The sequence below is a fragment of the Pipistrellus hanaki genome (genome assembly GCF_964339955.1).
Source record: "Pipistrellus hanaki genome assembly, chromosome: 3".
In the NCBI taxonomy this organism is placed as follows: domain Eukaryota; kingdom Metazoa; phylum Chordata; class Mammalia; order Chiroptera; family Vespertilionidae; genus Pipistrellus; species Pipistrellus hanaki.
In genome coordinates, this window is record NC_140505.1 from 103225085 (window position 1) to 103240226 (window position 15142).

At 39.7% G+C, this 15142-nt stretch overlaps 1 protein-coding gene across 4 annotated transcripts in view; it reads right to left on the reverse strand.

Annotated features, from left to right (window-relative positions):
* The window catches only part of ATP8A2 (ATPase phospholipid transporting 8A2), a 563643-nt gene that overhangs the window by 511704 nt on the left and 36797 nt on the right, over positions 1–15142 (reverse strand). The window lies entirely within an intron of this gene.

Here is a 15142-nt window from a genome sequence, read left to right on the forward strand (position 1 = left end):
TAAGAAATCTACCTGAAATATTAAACGTAGATTAAATGGGATATGGAAAAAGATACCACGCAGACCATCAAAAGAAAGCTGGAATATAATAATATTAGAAAAAACAAATTTTAAAATAAGAATATCACATTTCATAATGATAAATGGGTCAATTCACTAAGAGTACTAAATCCTACATATTTACACATCTAATAACAGATACATAAGGCAAAACTAACAGATCTGCAAGAAGACATGAGCAGATCAACTTATATGCGGGTTTTGGTGGGTTTGGGTCTGCAGTTGGGAATCTGCAGATTGAAAGGTCTACTGGTACCATTGGCAAATCTTCAAATGTGTAGGTGTCAGTGGCCCTAACCACCATGTTGTTCAAGAGTCAACTGTACTTGGAACAGCAGCCTTCTCTCCTCCCAAATCACCTTTACTTGAAATTAACTTGCTGTCCCTTCTTTTGTAAGAGTTTCTATAGTTTGCAAAGCCCTCAGAGTGAAAAAGATCCTTTAAAGCTCATTTAGCCTTCAATATATCTCAAGGAAATGAATATATTTCTGCTTAGGAGACTTTTAATGTTATAAAATTCCATCTGAGGTTAAGATTAATCATGATCTTTATAGTTTAAAACTCTAAATCTTGGTAGGTTTTATTTGTTACACATAATAGTACAAAAAAAAATACCAATCTATCTCACAGTTAAAAGGATGAAATTAAACTATGGGGGAAAAATACTAGTATAAGTGTTAGGGAAAAAATTACATACAAAGCAGGACATTTTAGTGTTGGGTATTTGTTTACTGAGACCATTGCCATGGACAGCCAATAATACTTATATAAATATGTCTGAGTCATAATTAGTATCGAGGCTGCAAAAAAACTAAGTATCAAGTTGTAGCAAGATTGAAAAAATGAGTGAGTAGATAAGCCACAAGACTAGACAGGCTAAGGATTCCCAGAATACGTCACAGGACAGGTGCCGACTTCCTCAGCACGTGGACTTGGTGTCAACCACCGTCAATTCTGTGCTCAAGTCCCTGTTCCAAATGTAAAGTTGGGACAAAAACATTCATCTGCCAAAGGCAATAGATCTTGACAAATGGTACTTTAAATTCTTCCCCCAACTACAGTTTTCAGCAGTTGTAACTTTTACCAATTAAAAGAAATTGCCTGAAATGCAGAATTCATATTCTTTGGTTTTTATTATTTTGTAGCCATTGTTCTAAGATACAAGAACAAATAAAACACCTAATGTAATTCAGCAGGCTAGTTAAACTAAAGGAAATAGTCTGAAAACAAATTTTGGGGAAGAAAAAGTAATTTTAAAATAATATGAATAGCATGATCCCCAATCAGAAACTTATTGTTTTGAGCTCATAGATTCCATTTTGGTGCCCACTGAGGTAAACAACCTATTCTAAGACCACAGGTTATTATTAGACCATTTCCTATGTAGCTTCTGAGTTTCTTGCTATCTAAATACAATTAATTCATTTTAAGATTTTATCAAAATATTTTTATTGCAAAAAAATCTATTTCAAGGCTCTTGACATTTAAAATATATCTGGCTAACATTTACAAAAAGGAAAAGAATTCTCTAAATAATCATCTAGGATGTTTTTGCTTTTTTTAAGCATAGCACCTCCTATCCCTACCTAGAAGGCATAGGATTAAAAAATTGCTAGCTGTCATGGGACATTCTCAAAGATAGACCACATTTTGGGACATAGGCAAAGTCTCTTCAAATTCAAGAAGATAGAAATCATATCAAGCATCTTCTCAGATCATAGTGGCATAAAACTGGAAATTAATTACAATAAAAATAATCCAAAGAAATCAAATACATGGAGACTAAACAACATGCTATTAAACAAGGACTGGGTTACCAGAGAAATCAAGGAAGAAATTAAAAACATCCTGGCAACAAATGACAATGAAAACACAACAATCCAAAATCTATGGGACACAGCAAAAGCAGTTTTGAGAGGGAAGTTCATATCCTTACAAGCCTATTGCAAAAAACTAGAAAAAATGGTAACAGATGAACTAACTCTACAACTCAAAGAGTTAGAAAAAGAGCAACAAGAAAAGCCCAGTGTAAGCAGAAGGAAGGAAATAACAAAAATCAGAGCACAGATAAATGACATAGAGACCAAAGAAACAATACATAAGATCAACAAAACCAAGAGCTGGTTCTTCAAAAGGATAAACAAGATTGATGGACCTCTAGCCAAGCTAACCAAGAAACAAAGAGAGAGGACCCAAATAAACAAAATCAGAAATGAAAGAGGTGAAATAACAACAGACCCCACCGAAATACAACAGATTGTTACAAAATACTACGAACAACTCTATTCCAACAAACTAAACAACCTGGAGGAAATGGACATATTCCTAGAAAAATACAAACTGCCAAAACTCAATCAGGAAGAATCTAAAAATCTCAATAGACCAGTGACGTGGGAAGAAATTGAAACCGTCATCAAAAAGCTTCCAGCAAACAAAAGCCCAGGGCCAGATGGCTTCACAGGAGAGTTTTACCAAACATTCAAGGAAGAACTAAAACCTATCCTCCTCAGACTATTCCAAAAAATCCAAGAGGAAGGAACACTTCCGAACTCCTTCTATGAAGCCAGCATCACCCTAATACCAAAACCAGATAAAGACAACTCAATGAAAGAGAATTACAGGCCAATATCCCTCATGAACATAGATGCCAAAATCCTCAACAAAATTCTAGCAATCGACTCCAGAAGAACATCACAAAGATCATACACCATGACCAAGTAGGATTTATTCCAGGAATGCAAGGATGGTACAATATCCGCAAATCAATAAACGTGATACATCACATAAACAAATTGAAAGATAAAAATCATATAGTCATATCAATTGACGCAGAAAAAGCATTTGACAAAATCCAACACCCTTTCCTGTTAAAAACTCTTAAAAAGGTGGGAGTACAAGGATCATACCTCAACATAATAAAAGCTATATATGATAAACCCACAGCCAACATTATACTCAATGGGCAAAAACTAAAACCATTCCCTCTAAGAACAGGAACAAGACAGGGATGCCCACTCTCGCCACTCCTGTTTGACATAGTTCTGGAAGTACTAGCCATTGCAATTAGACAAGAGGAGGAAATAAAAGGCATCCAAATTGGAAAAGAAGTAAAGTTATCCTTATTTGCAGATGACATGATATTGTACATAAAAAACCCAAAAGACTCCATTAAAAAACTAATTGACTTAATAAATGAATTTGGCAACGTAACAGGATATAAAATTAATGCCAAGAAATCCATGGCATTTCTATACACCAACAGTGAAACTACAGAAACAGAGGCTAAAAAAGCAATTCCATTCACCATTGCACCAAAAAAATTAAGATACCTAGGAATAAATTTAACTAAAGAAATAAAGGACCTATTTGCGGAAAACTACACGACACTGAAAAAAGAGATAGAGGAAGATGTAAGGAGATGGAAGAACATACCATGTTCATGGATTGGTAGAATCAACATCATCAAAATGTCCATACTTCCTAAAGCAATCTATAGGTTCAATGCACTCCCCATTAAAATACCAACGACATATTTCACTGACCTAGAAAGAACTCTCCAAAAGTTCATTTGGAACAATAAAAGACCCCGAATAGCCACAGCAATTCTGAGAAAGAAGAGTAAAGTAGGAGGGATCTCAATACCAGACTTCAAACTATACTACAAAGCCACTGTTCTCAAAACAGCCTAGAACTGGCACAAGAACAGACAAATAGATCAATGGAATAGAATTGAGAACCCAGATATCAACCCAAATCACTATGCTCAATTAATATTTGACAAAGGAGGCACGAATATACAATGGAGTCAAGACAGTCTCTTCAGTAAATGATGTTGGGAAAATTGGACAGACACATGCAAAAGAATGAAACTAGATCACCAACTTACACCATTCACAAGGATAAACTCAAAATGGATACAGGACTTAAACATCAGACGGGAAACCATAAAAATACTAGAAGCATCCACAGGTAGCAAAATCTCAGACGTATGCCAAAATAACTTCTTCACTAATACTGCCCCTAGGGCAATGGAAGCTAAAGAGAAAATAAACAAATGGGACTACTTCAAAATAAAAAGCTTTTTTACAGCAAAAGAAACCATCAATAAAACAACAAGAAAGCCCACGGTGTGGGAGATCATATTTGCAAATATTACCACTGATAAAGGTTTAATCTCCAACATTTACAGACAGCTTATACAACTAAATAAAAGGAAGATGAATGATCCAATTAAAAAATGGGCAATGGACCTAAACAGAATATTTTCAAAAGAAGACAGAAGGAAGGCCAAAAGGCACATGAAAACATGCTCAAAGTCACTAATTATCCGAGAGGTGCAAATCAAAACAACAATGCGATACCATCTCACACCTGTCAGAATGGCCAACATCAACAAATCAACAAACGACAAGTGTTGGCGAGGTTGCGGAGAAAAAGGAACCCTCGTGCACTGCTGGTGGGAATGCAGACTGGTGCAACCACTGTGGAGAACAGTGTGGAGTTTCCTCAAAAAACTGAAAATGGAACTCCCATTTGACCCAGTAATCCCACTTCTAGGAATATATCCCAAGAAACTAGAAACACCAATCAGAAAGGATATATGCACCCCTATGTTCATAGCAGCACAATCTACAATAGCCAGAATTTGGAAACAGCCTAGGTGCCCGTCAGCAGATGATTGGATCCAAAAACTATGGTACATCTACACAATGGAATACTATGCTGCCATAAAGAAGAAGGAATTCTCATCATTTGCAGCAACCTGGATGGAATTGGAGAGCATCATGCTGAGTGAAATAAGCCAATCAACGAAAGAGAAACACCACATGACCTCACACATCGGTGGATGATAAAGATCTTTATAAACTGATGAACCAAGAGACAGATATAGAGAAAGTAAAGCAACAGGCAGACTGTCAAATTACAGTGGGGAGGGTAGGGATATCAGGGGGAGATAATAGATCAACCGAAGGACTTGTATAAATGCATATAAGTACAACCAATGGACATAAAACTATGGGGAGGGAGGGGATGTGTGGGAGGGAGGGGGGCAATAAAAAAAAATCAAGAAAATATGTAAAAAATAAATAAATAAATTTAAAAAATAAAATAAAATAAATAAAAATAAAAAATTGCTAGCTGTGGATTAACAATCTGCTTAAAAAAAAAAAAATGCTGCTCTTCTGACCCTCCCCCTTCACTCACGCCCCACACGGGATGCATCTGCATTAAAACAGCTGTGGATGGTGTCTGTTACCTACGGAGCAACATCTTCTCCAGCCGCAGATCAGAGGCATGGCATTCAGTCCTCCACACGGACGCATGAAGACAAAACTGCAGTCACTGTTCACAGGTGTCTAGGTATTAAGATAGCTCAAGGCTGATCCCCATGATAATCTGGGAGAATTACATTACACCCTGAAACTGTCCTGTTCTAATTCACCTGGCATGAAACATAGTTCCTGAGTATAAGAAATTTATGAAGAATACTATAGAGGATGAGGGGGAGAAATTTTTGGTATTTGCTTACTGAGACCATTTCCTTGGTCTCAGTAATTATATAGGATGAATTATATAGGATGAGGGGGAGAAATTTTTAATGAAAACAATAAACAAACAAATAACCTCTACACCTGCCAAATTGGCAAAGGAAAAAGAGGGAGAGGAGAATAATACTCAGTGACTCACCCTGGTATACTACAGAATTTCTAAATGAACAGGAAGCCTCTTTGGCTAGCCTTAATTCCCAGTCACATCTGGAGATTACTCCAGAGCCTGTGAGCAGGTTAAAGGGCGGACCATTACTAAGCCCCAGGCTGCCCAGCACCACACAGAGCTCCTTGCCCAACCTCCGTGCAGAATCCTGCTACACCAAGGCAGGCAACATCATCACTTCATCTAAGAAGGGCAGCCTGGCTGGTGTGCTTCAGTTCGTTGGGAGGGCTGCCCCACGCACCAAAAGTTTACGTGTTTGATTCCAGGTTGGGATAAATATGGGAGGCAACCGATTGGTGTTTCTCACATAGATGTTTCATAGATGTTTCTCTCCTCTCTCTCTCTCTCTCTCTCTCTCTCTCTCTCTCTCTCTCTCTCTCTCTCTCTCTCTCTCTCTCTCTCTCTCTCCCTCTCTCTCTCTCCCTCCCTCCCTCCCTCCCTCCCTCCCTCCCTCCCTCCTTCCTTCCCTCCCTCCCTCCCTCCTTCCTTCCCTCCCTCCCTTCCCTCTCTCTTCCTCCTTTCTTCCCCTTTCTCTAAAATCAGTGAAACACATCGTTGGGTGAGGATTAAGAATAAAAAAGAAGGGGCAAGTGGGTGACACCTGTGCCCCACCAAACTTCTTCCTGATTATCCCTACATAAAATGGCTCTTGGATATTAATCTTCAAATGCCATAAATTGCAAAGATCTGTCAGCAAGATGACCTTTGGTTGACACTTATATAGAAAACATAAGTCCCCAAACTCAGCATATTTAATAAAACCACAAGTAGAAAACATCTCTAATGAAAATCCAAAACATCTCTAATGAAAACTCCAAAACAAGCGGGGAAAAGATTAAAATCATATGACATTTTAAAAGCCTGTCAAGTTGCAATGGATGTGCAGAGGTAATGGCAAACACTACCTTTGAATGTGAGGGCAAAGTAAGAAAGCCTTTTATATGAACTGGGTCCACACGAAGACATGCATGGAGACAAACAGGAGGGTGAGCATAGCTCTATTTTGTAATTTTCCCATCCTGAAGCCCTGCCGCCCCTCAGAACACCGAGCTGGGCCTCCTTGTTACGGAGACCATGCAGCAGCATCCAGGCCCATCTAGCAGCGCCCAAGCTAAGCTGTGGCCCAGAAAAGCCCCTGGCACAAACGAAGCACCGGAGAGCCTGCTCACTGACAAGTTCCAAGCAACACATCATTGTTTCCTTCAGGGAGGCTGTGGAGCTGCGGCTCCTCTCGCAGCACTGTTCTGGGTTCCTAAGGGAGAAATTTGACTCTGGGCTCAGTATCAGAAATATCTCATTGTCTCCTGAGCAGAGCTTTTCTCCTCTAACGAACACTAATTCTCCTGACAAATCATGCCTTTTGCTTCGGTTGCTTAAAAGCTCTGAGACAAGTATATTTTCATTGACCTCTAATTGTCTTGTTTTTTCTAACTCTTCCTTTCATCCTCTTTTTTCTTACTTATTTTCAATTGTAACATAGTATTCCTTATTAATATGTAATAATAGGCATAATAATTATTTCTCAGAAAGACTATAGTGAAATAAAAGGACAGAAATATAAACCCAGCAAAAATTAGGCTTCATTGGTTCAAGCTACATTTTCTAACTCATCTCAATACTGTCTTGGATTACTTATAGAAAGCACAAATTCTTCGAAAGAATTCATTTCCAAAAGATGACAACATACTAGAAGTTCTTTTTAAAATTAGAGAAGGTTTTGCCCTAACTAGTTGCTCAGTAGTTAGAGCATCAGCCCATGGACTGAAGGATCCCAGGTTTGATTCAGGTCAAGGGCATGCATGTACCTTGGTTTGCAGGTTCCCCAGGCTTAGTCAGGGTGCGTGCAGGAGGCAACCAATTGATATGTTTCTCTCACATCGATGTTTCTCTCTGTCTCTCCCTCACTTTCCACTCTCTCTAAAAATCAATGAAAAATATTCTTGGGTGAGGATTAACAACAACAGAAAAGTTAGAGGTTTTTAGAAGTGGGCTTCTTTCTTAAATATTTTCTGGAATTTTCTAGGTTGAAAATCTCATACCCACAGGATGCCCTAGAGATAGTCACTGATTGTAGGTTTTAAAACAAAACTGTGACTCTGTAAAGTAAAAAAATATAGCAAATCAATGAAAACAAAGAATTAAATCTCATCATATTTATCTTTAAAAGGCAATAAACCAAAATGTTAATAGTGAGTTAAGAATATGGGCTTTAAGCTGAAACCGGTTTGGCTCAGTGGTAGAGCATCGGTCTGCGGACTGAAGGGTCCCGGGTTCGATTCCTGTCAAGGGCATGTACATTGGTTGCGGGCACATCCCCGGTAGGGGGTGTGCAAGAGGCAGCTGGTCGATATTTCTCTCTTGTCGATGTTTCTAGCTCTCTGTCTCTCTCCCTTCCTCCTCTCTGTAAAATATCAATAAAATATATATTAAAAAAAAAAAAAAAGAATATGGGCTTTAAGAATATGGACAATTTGCCGGGCTGGCGTGTCTCAATGGTTTAGTGTCTACCTATGATCCAGGAGGTCACGGTTCAATTCCCAGTTAGGGCACATGCCTGGATTGTGGGCTCAATCTCCAGTGGGGGCCAAGCAGGAGGCAGCCAATCAATGATTCTCCCTTATTACTGATGTTTCTCTCTCTCCCTCTCCCTTCCTCTCTGAAATCAATCAAAATATATTTTTAAAAATATATAGACAGTTTGTCTTTGTTCCTATTCATGTTCTCCTGCTTTCTAAAATAAACACATTTTATTATTAGAAAAAGATTAAAATAAAAAGGGTTGTTTTATTTACTATTATATGTTATTTTTAATGCCCTCTTAATATTGGATTAACAAATTAAGGCTGCTTATCATCAACATATAGTATTCTGATTCTAAATTGGAGATTGCCCAATACTAAAGGATCCTTTGGGAAATTATGAAGATTCTAGAGTGTTCACTTGTTTATAGCTGGCCTCACTTTTCTCCAAAGCGGAGTCCACACTCCTGCAGCCTCTATCCCTACTTATTCTTTGGAGTTCAGAGAAAGCAGAACCAGCCTTTAACATATTTACTTTAAAATTCATTGTAATTCTGACTCTAATCCTATTTAATGGTGATGTTTTCACCATCAGGAATCATGCAATCTCTGAAAATACCAGGAAAAGTTTCATTTTAAAGCAGTCAGACTGATTTTATTTACACTGATTTCCTGAAAGAACCACAGCTTTAAAAGCTTTGACAACTGATTTTATAAGGTTTTGGTCTATTGGGGGAAAAGATTTTCACAGCATAAATATATCAGATTTTGTAGCATTAATATATCTGAGAGGAAAAAACAATGTGTTAACAGCTTAGTTTTTATTAAAGTTAAAGCAATTATTAGCAGCAATGTGAACATAGTCAAAATATTGTTCTGAACCCACCAAATGCTAATTCTGAGCCTGACTGAAAGATCATGGGCACAACTGCCAATGATCACACCTTGCCTTAAGGCAAATCTGAAATCTCTAGCACTGAGATCAAGTTTCATGGTCACAAACCAATAAAAACATAGCCAACTATTTCAATTTAGTGCATGATTTTTTTAATTGTGCAAACTTTTACCTATAATTTAGAGGAAGGCTATATAGGATTCTGTTCCACTGCTAGTTCCAAAAATTGTCTGTTACATTTCCCTTATGCAGAGCTCTTGATCGGCAGAGACACAATTCAATAGAATAAAAAAACTGCATGTTTTCAGTGGGGAAAAACCCACAAGATCCATTAACTCTGCAAATGGGGCTCAAAAGGCACCGAAAGTCCAACCCAACAGAAAACCAATTCTGTTGAGCCATCAATTTTGGTGGCATTCACACCACAGAAGAACTACAAACTTGAGGTTAGATGCTTCCAAAATAAAAATCCCAATACAGAGATCATGTAGATAAAACAAAACGTCAACTGGACTGGCTTTCTCTCCCAGGAGACGCAGCGCACACACATCACTTAACTGACCGCATAAAGGTTTTCTGTAGCCAGAAACTCCTGCAGTGCAGATGCCTTCTGCTGCTGACTGCCCAGGAATAAAGTTCCTATCAGGCTCCAGCAGAATATGTGTCCCAAGAAGAGTATCTCGGATCCAAAAAGGGTCATTTAGCTCCTTCTCCCCCACACTCCCATCTTTGCCCAGGGATGAGGCAAGATGAGAAGTAAAATGCTGCACAAGCCCCACTTGGGTCAACAACACAGGGACGTGCTGGTACCAGGAGGACATGTCCATCACGGTGGAAAGAGTAGAGTGTGCATTCAGTAAACCTGTATTTTCTCATGCCTTCTAGTGAAAACCTGGAATTAGAGACAAGTCAACAAAAGGAACCGGGCAGGGGACTGGCACTTTTGGAGAAAATAACAAAGGACATTTTACCTCTGTGATGGGGCAGTATATATATATATATATATATATATAATGTTAAGTATTCATTAGGAAAAAAAAAAAAAAAAAAAAGCTTGTGGTTTTTGTCACTGATTGGGTGACATGCCCAGGGGTAGGCCTAATAATTGACTTGCAGTGACCAGTAAGTGTCCTAAATGCTACTCTGGCACCAAGATCCCCAGTCTGAACCACTTCTGATGTGGCTCTTCTCAGCCTGACATAAGAAAAGCATACATGAAGCAGGGATTAAGCACACTTCCCCTTTCACTACTGCTAAGCACATGCCTTCTAATATATGATGTAGTTCTATGTGGAACTAAGCATTTCAGCCAAAACACAAGAATCAAGTATATGTACCCTATAATTTCACATATGCAAGTAACACTTTAAAAGCAAACCAGAAACAATGTGAATTGCAGAACCCTCCTGAGATTTTCAATGAAAGCCCATACCACTTTCTCCTCTTCTCTCTCCCCATATACACCCAAGTCAAGGAATAGCATATGGAAAAATGCCTTTTCCATGCAACAATTCAACTCCCATGGGTAAGATCAAAAGGAAAAGGGAATTAGAAGTCATTCTCCACACAAATTAATTCCTCCAAAACAGAAAACGTGCAGGAGGAGTCTCACTAAAGCTGCCTATGCTCCATTCCACACAGAGCCAAGGAAACCCAGAGCTTGGTGAATCTCTAAATCAGTGTTTTTCAACCTTTTTTGGGCAAAGACACACTTGTTTCATGAAAAAAATCACGAGGCACACCACCATTAGAAAATGTTAAAAAATTTAACTCTGTGCCTATATTGACTATATATAAAGTAATTCTCTTGAATAGGAATCAAATAAACACAAAGAAAGTATTTTATAATTACTTTATTATGAAATATTAAGTAAACAAAATAGTGAAAAATTATAAAATTCTTGTCTTGTCTGCACCTACGGCACACCAGGCAACATCTTGCGGCACACTAGTGTGCCGCGGAACAGCGGTTGAAAAACGCTGCTCTAAATAACAGGAGTACTGGAGAACTCTGATCACAACCATCCCTGTCATCCAGTCTGTTTGAAGCGGGGGGGCGGGGAGTACATTTAGAAAAAAATCAAGGGCATTAGGCTCCATGAAAGAACATTTACCACTTAAGAATTCATGGGTCACTCGGCCAGTGTGGCTCAATGGTTGAGCATCAACCCATGAACCAGGAGGTCACAGTTCAATTCCCGGTCAGGGCAAATGCTCGGGTTGTGAGCTCCATCCCCAGTGTGGGGTATGCAGGAGGCAACCAATGATTCCCATTCATCATTGATGTTTCTCTCTCTCTGTCCCTCTCCCTTCCTCTGTGAAATCAATAAAAATATTATATATATATATAGAGGTCCGATGCACAAAATTCATGCAAGCGCAGGCCTTCCTTCCTGCAGGCCTTCCTTCCTGTCACCAGCTTCCCTCGAAGCCTCAGCTTCATCTGGTCTAATTAGCATATTATGCTTTTATATGTTATATATATATATATATATATATATATATATATATATATATATATGCTAGAGGCCCAGCGAACATCCCTCTCACAATCCAGAACTGCTTGCTCCTAACAGCTCACCTGCCTGCCTGCCTGCCTGCCTGATTGCCATTAACCACTCTGCCTGCCAGCCTGATCGCCCCCAGATGCCCCCCTGCTGGCCTGCTTGCCCCCAACTGACCCCCTGCTGGTCTTCTTACCCCCCGATGGCCCTGACCCCCATCAGCCTGATCACCCAGGAGTGCCCTCCCCTCTTGGCCTCTAACCACCTCTGCCTCAGCCCCACCACCATGTCTTTGTCCAGAAGAATGTCCGGAAGGTCTCCTGGAAGGTCTCCCAGTCTAATTAGCATATTACCCTGGTGTATGGGTAGGGGCCAGCTGATTTTCCCTGAAGGGTGTCCCAGATCAGGGTGGGGGTTCCCTTGGGATGTGGGGCAGTCTGGGCGAGGGGCCTGTGGTAATTTGCAAGCCTGCCACGCCCCCATGGGGTTAGAGTCCCTGCTGGGTGGGTGTGGCCAGCCTGGGTGAGGGGCTGAGGGCTGTTTTCAGGGTGGCCACACCCCCTTCAGGATGGGGGTTCCGGCTGGGGTGCTTGGCCAGCCTGGATGAGGGGCTGATGGCTGTTTGCAGGCTGGCCACAGCCCCTTCAGAGTAGGGGTCCCCACTGGAATGCCTGGCCAGCCTGGGGGAGAGGCTGTGGGCTGTTTTCAGGCTGGCCAAGCCCCCCAACAGGGACCCTCACCCCATGAGAGTGTGGTCCGTCTGGGTGAGGAGCTGAGGGCTGTTTTCAGGCTGGCCATGCCCCACAGCAATCCAGTTTCCCAGCCCCTCCTTTATTATTTTTTTTTTTCCAGCAACTTTTTGAGCAGAGGCCAGGGCTAGAAGCAAGTACCTGGGATTTATTTATCTTCTATAATTGAAACTTTGTAGCTTTGAGTGGAGGCCAGGGCCAGCCAAGGCAGGTAGGAAGCTTGGCTTCCTCCATCGCCAAGGGCAACCCAAGCCTCCTGCTCACTCCAGCTCCGTGGCCACTGCCATATTTGTTGGGTTAATTTGCATAATCGCTCCTGATTGGCTGGTGGTGTAAAGGAGTGATGGTGAATTTGCATGTTTCTCTTTTATTCGTGTGTGTGTGTGTATGTATATGTGTGTTTGTTTGTGTGTGTGTGTGTGTATATATATATATATATATATATATATATATATATATTTATTTATTTATTTTTATTTTATTTTATTTATTTTTTTTTTAAGAATGCATGAGTCCCCAGAAATCCACTTAGTTACCCATCCTGAGGAAACTGTTCTGGAAGTGTTTCCTTTTGAGGAATGTGAACATGGTCAGGTCATCTACAGAAAAAGATGACAGAAAGGAGATGAGCCAGCTATAATGCTTGCTAGTCTTCACAGAGACATCCCTTTGGCTCCCAGCTGAACCTTCCCAGGAGTTCCATTCATAAATGCATGACAAGATGCAGATCTAGGATTTGGCTAGGAACCAGAAAAACCCCTAAGCTGTCCCCTGGTTTAGCATGGGGACACACAAGAGTCCCAGAGGTTTATTAGCAAAGGAACCTCAAGTGCCTAATGATGTTGGCTGTGTAAGCTGTAGAGGTCTTCATGCACAATACAAGCCCCAGAGTTTAAACAAAATGTGGTATATCAATACAATGGGATATTATTCAGCCATAAATACAGGAATAGTGATCTAATTCAAACTACAACATGAATGAACCTTGAAAACATTATTTTAGCTAAATCCAGACACAAAAGGCCACATATTATATGGTTCCATTTATAGAAAATATCCAAAACAGGCAAATCCATAGAAATAGAAAGTAGGTTAGTGACTGCTAGAGGGCTTGAGAAGGCCCAAATGCGGTTACTTTGGGGTATGAAGAAAATATTCTGGACTTAGATAGTGGTGACAGTTCCATAACTTTGTGAATATATTAAAACCTGAACTGCACAGTTTAAAAGAGTGCATTTAATGTATACAATCTGTAGCTCAATAAAAAATAATTATGAGCCGAAACCTCATGATTTGGCTCAGTGGATAGAGTGTCGGCCTGCGGACCAAAGGGTCCCAGGTTCGATTCGGATCAAGGGCATGTACCTTGATTGCAGGCACATCCCCAGTAGGGGAGGTGGAGGTGTGTAGGAGGCAGTTGATCGATGACTCTCTCTCATCGATGTTTCTGGCTCTCTGACTCTCTCCCTTCCTCTCTGTAAAAAGTCAATAAAATATGTTTAAAAAAAATAATCATGAATTTTACTATATGCAGGATATATTTCAATAAAGACTTAAAATTTAAAAAATATTATCAGCTCATGCTTTACTAAGAAGCAACTCACACTAAAGCAAGATTATTACTTAATTAGTAATAAAGACAGTACTAAAACTGGAGCTCAAATAACCTCAGGTTGTTTTCTAGATCCTGGGGCTGGAGTGAGGGGTACCAATTCCTATTTCATTGTGATTGCATGGGATTTGCGAAATAAAGTTCACCATTAGAACTCATCAATTAAAATCTATTTAGAGAAAACATATAAAATTAACAGTGGTAAGTTTTTCTGACCCAGTCAAAGATTTTATTATTAAAATAATCAGGAGACAAGTTATATGTGTATTATATATAATTAATATATGAAATATATATATAATACATGTATTATATGTGTGCATATGTATACACACACATGAATGCCTACTTTGTAAAATACATTTTAGGAAGGACTATGCATTTAAGCAAGGACAGGTAATATTAAGGCTCTACCATAAGCTATTGCCTTATTTCTCTCAGACCATCTCAAACAATCCTCAGGTCTAACCATCTTTCATCCCTGAACCCACCACAGTGGCCTCCTGATGCCATCTTCTGAAATTGCTCTTCCCAAGATCCATGACAACCCCTTACCTAGCAAATCCACCATCCACACTTCTGTTCATACAAAACTTCTCAGCAGCATTTGCCCTCAGAATGCATCCCCCACTCAAGCAACAATCCCTAATTGAGCTTCTAAGAAGTCCTGGGCCCAGTTACCCTGTAGTTGATATTTTCTTATTTTCTTTCCACACAAGTGGCCTGCTTTGCCCATCCCTCACATGTGAGGTTCCCCACTATCCCATTTTTTCAGCTCCCTTCTCCTGCTGCACATTCACCAGAGGTTACGGCATCCTTTACTAAGCTAGGCTCGGTCCTACACCTCTCCCATGGACATGAGCTCACATTTCTAGCTGTTAATTTAACAAATCCACATGGAAGTCCCACATATCTTTTCAAACTCTCTAAATTCAAACTAAATTATCTCATCACTTAACAAGTATTTATTTTCTGTAGCAGAAACAGTAAACAAAAGCCAATGCCTATCTAATGGAGGCTGCAATCTAGTCAAGGGGGCAGATAACAAGCAAATGCTTCTACAACATATTCAATATCTACCTAATAAA